This window comes from Numida meleagris, chromosome 1 (genome assembly GCF_002078875.1).
Source record: "Numida meleagris isolate 19003 breed g44 Domestic line chromosome 1, NumMel1.0, whole genome shotgun sequence".
NCBI lineage: Eukaryota > Metazoa > Chordata > Aves > Galliformes > Numididae > Numida > Numida meleagris.
In genome coordinates, this window is record NC_034409.1 from 173,450,750 (window position 1) to 173,458,868 (window position 8,119).

Here is an 8,119-nt window from a genome sequence, read left to right on the forward strand (position 1 = left end):
ACTATAATCTCACTCCCTACTTACCCAAACAGTACAGTCCTCTTCCCTCCTTCAGAAGCTGGGAAGAGGCTGAGGACCAGGCAGGCTTCTGGGCAAAGCAAAGCAATGAGCTCCAAAGAACGGGATCCTGTAAAGGAAGCATCTGTAAGTTCCCTTCCTCCTTGCCCCAGTCTGCCTGTGCCTACAAACTGAAGGAAGAGGGATGTAGTCTCCCAGGGGACTGCTCAGGACTTTCCAGCTTTGCTGGTGGAGCTGGTTGGAGGACAAGTACCAGTGGAGGACACTGAACATGAGTCAGTGGTGTGTCCTTGCAGTGAAGGCTAAATATGTACAGGGCTGCATTAGCACGGGTATACCCAGCAGGTCAAGGAAGCAATCCTTCCCTCTGCTGGGCATGAATGAGCACTGAGTCCAGGTTTGGGGCCTCAGTACAATGTTGATACTGGAGAGGATCCAGAGGAAGGCGACCAAGATGTTACAGATCTGGAGTACATCCTTCATCATGATGTATTAAAACAGGCTGAGGGACCTAACTTGGCTCAGCCCAGAAGAGATGAGTCTGAAAGGGGAACCTGATGGCTATCTCCAACTATTGAAAAAGGGGAATAATAGGGAAAATGGAGCCAGATTCCTCTCCTAGGTGCACATCTAAGGAAAAGAAGCAGAAGTCACAAGCTCCAATAAGGAACATTTAAGCTGAATACGAGGAAAAAACTCTTCTTAATTATAGGGGTGAAGCACAGGTGCAGATCAACAACAGGGGTCATACAATCTCCACTCTTGGAGATTATCAAAACTTGATTCAATGAGGCCCTAAGAAACCTGACCTAATGGTGAAGCTGGTCCAGATTTCATAGAATTATAGAATCATTAAGATTGAAAAAGACTACAAAATTCATGTAGTTGAACTGTTGACCCACCACCACTGTGACCACTAACCACATCTCTCAGTGCCACATCTCCATGTTTCTAGAGCACCTCCAGGGACGGTGACTCCACCACCTCCCTGGGCAGCCTGTTCCAATGCCTCACCACTCTTTCTGAGAAGAAATTTTTCCTAATATCCAACCTGTGCAGAGCCTGGGCTAGGTGGCCTCCAGAATTCCCTTCCCACCAAACTGAAGCATGATTCTAATAGCAATAGCATAACAGGAAGAGGAACCACAGATCATTTCATGACACACTGCTAGAAACTCCACTGAACAAGACACAATACGAGCTTGCATGCCTGCAATAACTACTTGTAACTCCCACACAGTGCATTTAGTTCAAAACAGTACCCAGAGACTGTAGTAGCTATCATTTGCCCAGCCCTCCAGTAATGGAGCCAGCACCGCCCGAAACGTAAAGCTACTTTGTGGTTAGGAGCCAAGCTGCTGGGTTAGGAGCTGTAATAAAGCTGGAGTCACAATTATGTGGCAGAGGCATGTTACCTACATTTAACAGCGTGTTACACCAGCTCAGGCACGTGCCATCAGCAAAGGGAAGGATAGAGTCCTTTTGGGCCTCATTTATGCTGTGCTATTCATCTTCAACTCCATTGAGTTTTAGGCAGTCTCTATCTGTTCTGGTCTGAGCACACAATACTGTGTCTATGGTTGTGTAACACAAAGGACACAGAAAGAATGGGAACTCTATAGAAATCCATTTAGCACAGATAAACTAGTGCCACACTATTAGTGAGAGAATGTGTCAAAACTCAGAAGACCAATCCAAATACTCATCATACACTAAAATAAGTATTTATTGTTAAAGTTTTCATCAGTGGCTAGAAGTCATGTGATTCTGCTAATATGTGTATGAAAAACTTAAAACTTTCCTGATTCTAAATACCCTGCTGAACCTGGTATGTGCCTTTTACACAGAGATCCATAAATAAAAGGTCTCCTGTCAGCTGGCTTCCTTCTATCTCATGATCCACAGTGCACCAGTAGCCATGTCATCAGTGCTAAACACTCACTGAGACCTTAACTGGAAAGGAACTGTAGATGATTGGAAACAGTCATAGAAAGAGATGGCAATGGAAAACAGCAAACACTGATTTATGTATGTGTTCTCACAGAGCTAAAGAAGAAACGTATATGGACTGATATTTTGTATGAACTTTTGTATGTAAAAATATATATTTGCATACATTTTTAGTACTTTTAAAATGCTTAAATGTTGTTTGGAGCATCAGGCAGATTGTTATAACTGCTGGAAGCAGAAATGCTACACAAACAGGAATTTGAAACTTTTGCTTGAAACTGGAGACATCTGCAACTACCATACAGTTCTGAGCATGCTATTGTTCAGAAGGTTAGTAAGAAATCAGAGGATACCAAGAGAAAAAGCAAGAAAAATGCTTATTAGTATAGCAGTGTTCCATATTTAACCACTATATAAAGCTAAGTTATTTAATCAATCATCATGCTTAGATTTCATTAGGAGATATGGAACTGTCACTGTACATTTTTTTTAGAACATTTTAGACAATCCCCTCTTAGAAATGATGAAATTCTACATTTTCTTGCTACAGGGAAGAGGATTTAATAGTGATCTCCCTTCCATTCTTATTTTCCAACTAGTCTATGAACCTTTAGGAAAAAAAAAAAAAAATCAAAGGAACTAATATCAGTATCATGGGCAAATAATGATTACGTGAACTATAAGCTCCTGTCCAGCAAATGCTTCCTTACATGCTGAACTTTATTATCTTAACTCATCTTACAGATCTCAAGGAGATGGCTCTGAACAGTAAAATTATGTACAGGTCAAAGTGTTTCCACTCAAAGTGCCATAACTCTCACTTCTGCACAGCATGAAGAAAGACAACTGTTCACAGTTGAAGGCTGCTTGTATGAGACCTCTCAAATCAAAATAATTAACGTCTGGAAAAGCTTGGTTAGTGAAGAGCTTTGTTAGTTTGTACAAGAAACATCTGTAGGATTTTGGATACAGAAAAAATAATGGGGCTATGAATCATAAGTGTTGCAATGTTTTGTACGTTTGCTGGGAGTGTACAGAAATGCAGTAGTAGGAATGTCTAAGTGTTAGAAGCTCTCACTGGTGAAGTCAGGATGTCTTGAGACCAAACATTTTAGGACACTGGCAAATTCTTACCAAGATCTCTAAAGAGACCTTAATGTTGTCCGTCTCAAAGTGAAGTGGGGTAACCTTCATGAATATTACAGATTACCTTTACATATTTTAAAAATGGAACAGTCAATGCGATAATTTGCAGGTGTCAATCCAACAGTTTACATCCTTTATACTGGGGTTCTTTCCCAGGATAAGACTTCTGAGAGCTGTCATCTTAAGCTGAGAAGAGACAGTACATGTGAGGATAGGCTGCAACGATTTTTCAGGAATGCCTACACAGAAGGAGCAATGAAGACTGTTAGGTCACACCTGGTTTGTTTCTAATGGACTAAAATGCATTATGACCACTAACTGCTTTAATAACTTTTATGCAATTGCTTAGATGACTGAATCTGAAAAAGAAATAGCAGTTCAATTGGTCTGTCTAACAGACAATGGCCCTAAAGTAACATTATTAGAGGTAACAGAATGAAAACAAGAAAAAGGGAAAAAGAGCTACACGAGCATTTCTCCTGCCTTGACTCAGTTCTGCACCACAGGCATCACTGTGGGCATTGTTAATGCCTTGAACGGAGCAGGATCATGTCTGGTGCTTTAATCATTAAAAATCAGTTATGGAAGAGTGCTGGAAAATAAACAATAGGAAACTATTGCCCTCATGCTACAGAATGGTCGGTATGGAAAAATCAGTGACTTGTTCATCTGGTTTCATTGTTTACTTGCAGTAAACTATCCGAGGCAATCAGAGAACATAAATACCCAAAAGCATAATGGAAGGAAGAAAACAGCCCCTTGCCAGGAGCAACAACGTGAAGCAGAGTGCCTCCTGGGTTTTATACCCCTCTGAAAATGAGTTATCTTTCAAGAAAGTTTCCACTGCTTGACTGCCACCAATGGCAGTAAATACAGTGCAAAAACTCGCAAGGGTGCATTTTTAGTAACACTGTGGTTTGTCTTCTTGTATTTGGCTGTTTAAATACCATTGTAGCATTATATTAAACAATCTCATCAGACTCAAAAAGCTAATGTATTACTGCTGGGCTTGAAAAAACATCAAGAAGGCCTATTTATAAATTGCTTCTCTGTGCTCAGTGTATCAACTATTTTTTTCTTCCAGCAAAGGCTGTTGCCAAAAAAATCTACGCCAGTATCTTTTGGCAGACTTTTTGTAGCCTTATCTGATCTGCAGAGACATTAAATCTGTACTGTAAATACATATTAAAACTTCTTAGAATGTGCAATGTATTGTCTGTTGCACAAATACGTATACAGCTGCTAAGACATGCTGTAACAGCTACCAGGGAGACACTTCTCCATGCTTCTGTGCAACTAAGACAGATGCAGCTGACATCTAAGAAAGAAATGGACAGACTCTTTAGCAGGGTGTGTTGCGATAGGACAAGGGGAAATGGTTTCAAACCAAAAGAGGGGAGATTTAGACTGGATATAAGGAAAAAGTTTTTTACAAGAGTGGTGAGGCACTGGCACAGGTTGCCCAGAGAGGTGGTGGATGCCCCACCCTTGAGACATTCAAAGTCACGCTGGACAGGGCTCTGAGCATCTGATGTGCTGTGGATGTTCCTGTTCATTGCAGGGGAGTTGGTCTAGGTGGCCTTTAAGTGTCCCTTCCATCTCAAACAGTTCTATGATTCACCAGTAAAAGGAAGGCTAGGAAAAACGTGGGTCCCCTAAGTAAATGAGGTGGGTGCCTTGGTAACAAGGGACACTAAGGAGGTGAAGATTCTGAATGCCTTCTTTGCTTCAGACTTTAATGCTAAGACTAGCCCTCAGGAATGCCAGACCCTGGAGGTAAGAGAGTCTAGGTAAAGCAGGACTTCCTGTTAGTCAGGGAGGATGTGGTCAGAGAGTGTCTAGCCAAAATCAACACACACAAATCCATGGGCCCTGATGGGATGCTCCCACGTTGGCTGTGAGAACTGGCACAGGTGACTGCTGAACCACTCTCTAGCATCTTTGAAAGGTCTTGCCAATGTCACTCCAGTCTTCAAAAAAGGCAAGGAGGAACCAGGAAACTACAGGCTCAACTCTGTCCCTGGAAAGGTGATGGAACAACTTGTTCTGGATACCCTCTCCAAGCAACTGGAAAATAAGAAGGTTATCAGGAGTAGTCAACATGGATTCACTACGGGAAAATCATCCTTGACCAACCTGGTGGCTTTCTATGATGTCATCACTGGCTGGGTAGATGGGAGGAGAGCAGTGGATGCTGTGTACCTTGACATGCAGAAGAACTTCTTTATGGTAAGGGTGATGGAGCACTGGTACAGGTTGCCCAGAGACGTTGTGGAGTCTCCTTCTATGGAAATATTCAAGACTTGTCTGGATGGCTACCTGTGCAACCTATTGTAGGGATTTAGCAGGGGGGTTGGACTCGATCTCTTGAGGTCCTTTCCAACCCCTGCAATTCTGTGATTCTTTGATCTACCTAGTGAAAAGCCTTGGAAAGTTTGCTGACAGAAGCCACCACACATACTCGTTAGCCATGCTGCCATTTGGAAATACCTTTTTCCCCCTTTTCTTTCACTGGTCTCAAAAGCTGCATCTTGCACTGGATAAAGAGAGCATTGAAAAAGGGGATGCTTATGTAGGAGCTGGAGTGGGAGAAGTGGTATACACATGATAACATGAGAACTGGGAAACAGTTCCGTGAAAGGTTTTCCTCTCTTGTTTGCACATAATGTTAAGTTTAAATAGCCAAAATGATTGCTCTCTTGGGCAAAATATATTTCCTGGAACAAGCTACATGATAAATTTCAGCCTGGAGTTCATTTTTTATGAATGACTGCAAAACATTTACAGAATAACATTTAAAATGACAAATAGAGATAGATCTTTCAGTGTAGAATGGTAGTGGACTTCACTATAATGCAAAAGCAGGATGTTACAGGCTGCAGGGACACTTCTGCAGATCCTGAATCCTTGCAAAACCTAACAAGACCCTAATTGCTTCCTCTGTAATACATGTATACAAAATCATGTTCCAACTTTCATCTTCTCCCTTACCCATCCCGGAGTCCTGACATCTAACGTTCTATTCAAAGCAGAATTCTTTTATCTTATCCCTGGGGAAAGTGCAAAGCATCAACCAGAGGTAGCAAAGTCCCTTCAGCATCCTCTTCATTAACTGAGAAATAACATCTATTTTGCAGGAGTAGCCAAAATCCAGTGGTGTGAGTGCATAAAGAATCAGATGGCGCCTCTGATCTACTGTCTGTTACCTGGTAGGATGCCCACGCCCCTTCTCAGACATAAAAGCAAAGGCTATGCAGTCACACCGGCAGCAAATGAAGTGTAATCAGTTTTCTGCACTACAGTTGTGCTGTACATACTTAGGTTTTTAGGATGTTCTTCATAGCAATATGATTAAGTAAGAACATTCTTCAATTAAAACACAAGGATCAGTTTAAATCAGCCTGCAGTGACCAACTACAAGGTACAGATTTCAGCACTGGCACGGTTCGTGTGCTAAGGCATACTTGATTGGGACTCTGTGAATTGACTGTAAGGATAAAGGGAATATTAGATCACAGAGTCCATAGTACTTGATTATACAGTCCAGTCTCATCTGTATGAAGACACTACATGTTTCCAAGAATATGGACAAATTAAAGCACTTCGGTCCCTGAGAAACCAGGCAAAGATATGTGAGATTTCAAGAGAAGAATGCCTGAGGTCTGTGCAAAAGAAGGGAGATGATGTGCTGCTGCTCTGCAATCCCAGTGATCTCGGCAGGCAGTGGTGCTCCCTGATTCTGCTCTTTGCTTATCTGATCTTGCTAATCTCTACTCTGTCTAAAATTTGGACCGGCTTTGTAAGCTGAGCATCTGAACAAAGGCTTATAAGCAAAGTAATTAAGAACTATGATTGTTTCCTCTTGTCTCTGTCTCTCATGTCCCATCTCCACCAATGTTTCATTTCTGATTCTTCAGAGAATGCAAAAAAAACCCCACAAGTTAGAGCAAGTCTGAATTCCTCCCCCTACCCCAATCTCAGATACAGATAAATCCAGAAAGCATTTGGTACATTGCAGGCTGGGGGAAAAGTAGCACCAGATCAATGAAGTCTATTAGCAGAAGTGTTAGATCACAATCATTTCAAGGGAATTAAATGCTAAGCTATTCTATTCCTGTACTTGTGCTTGCTGCTTGGGAACATGTAGCAATCTCAGTACTCAGAGATCACTTGGAATTATGTTATCTCAGTCTGACCTTAAGGTGGTGAGGATGGTGGAAGAGGCCACCGTGTGAGCAGTCTTGACTTGAACAGGGCATTTTGAAGCCCTGGGTACAACAGGGCTCACATGAAGTTCAGTCTGCCCTGTTCCGACCCTGTTTACTGAAGAGAATTTAATGAGCATTTCAGTAAGGATCTGGAGACAAAAAATGCATCCAAATCAAGCACTGAAATAACTTCAAATGACAGATGAATTTGTACAAAGTGAAGTCTCTTCAGGGGTACTTCAGAGAGAAAATGCCTACATTTATTAACCAGATTAGCTGTTAAACATAAATTGTCCTGCTTTACTTGAATGGCTACACTGCACTCCTATGGGTGGCACATGTGAGTTCTTCTGTACAATCTCTTATCATCCAAAATGGTATCTCTGGATCGGGTTTTGCACATAAACAGAAATTATCTGTGAAAATTACTGTGTGAGCCAGGTTACTTTGTTTACACAGAATGTCCCATTTATTATTTTTATAATGAATGGTATTTCAGATTCATCATGTCAGATAAAGAGACGACAATTATACCTTTCAGTTGCAATTGCTGCTATTTGTACAAAAGTTTTCCACCCACTTATTTTAATTGCATTGTCTTACAAGTTACACTGGCAAGAATTTTTCCAAACAACAAAAATGCCCCTTGACATGCAGCTTTTCATGAGATATGCTAATTTATGTTCTCATAGCATTGCAATCTCAGTAAAATTATATACTTTGATTCAAAAAGAATATCAAGCAAAAGAAAAAAGAAGAGAGGGAGAGGAGGAGAGGAGAGGAGAGGAGAGGAGAGG

At 41.4% G+C, this 8,119-nt stretch overlaps 1 protein-coding gene across 1 annotated transcript in view; it reads right to left on the reverse strand.

The window, feature by feature from the left end:
- MTUS2 (microtubule associated scaffold protein 2) overlaps window positions 1-8,119 on the reverse strand; it is a gene marked incomplete in the record, with an annotated part of 285,788 nt that overhangs the window by 185,137 nt on the left and 92,532 nt on the right. Inside the window, 1 exon segment of the mRNA XM_021378537.1 lies at window positions 25-127.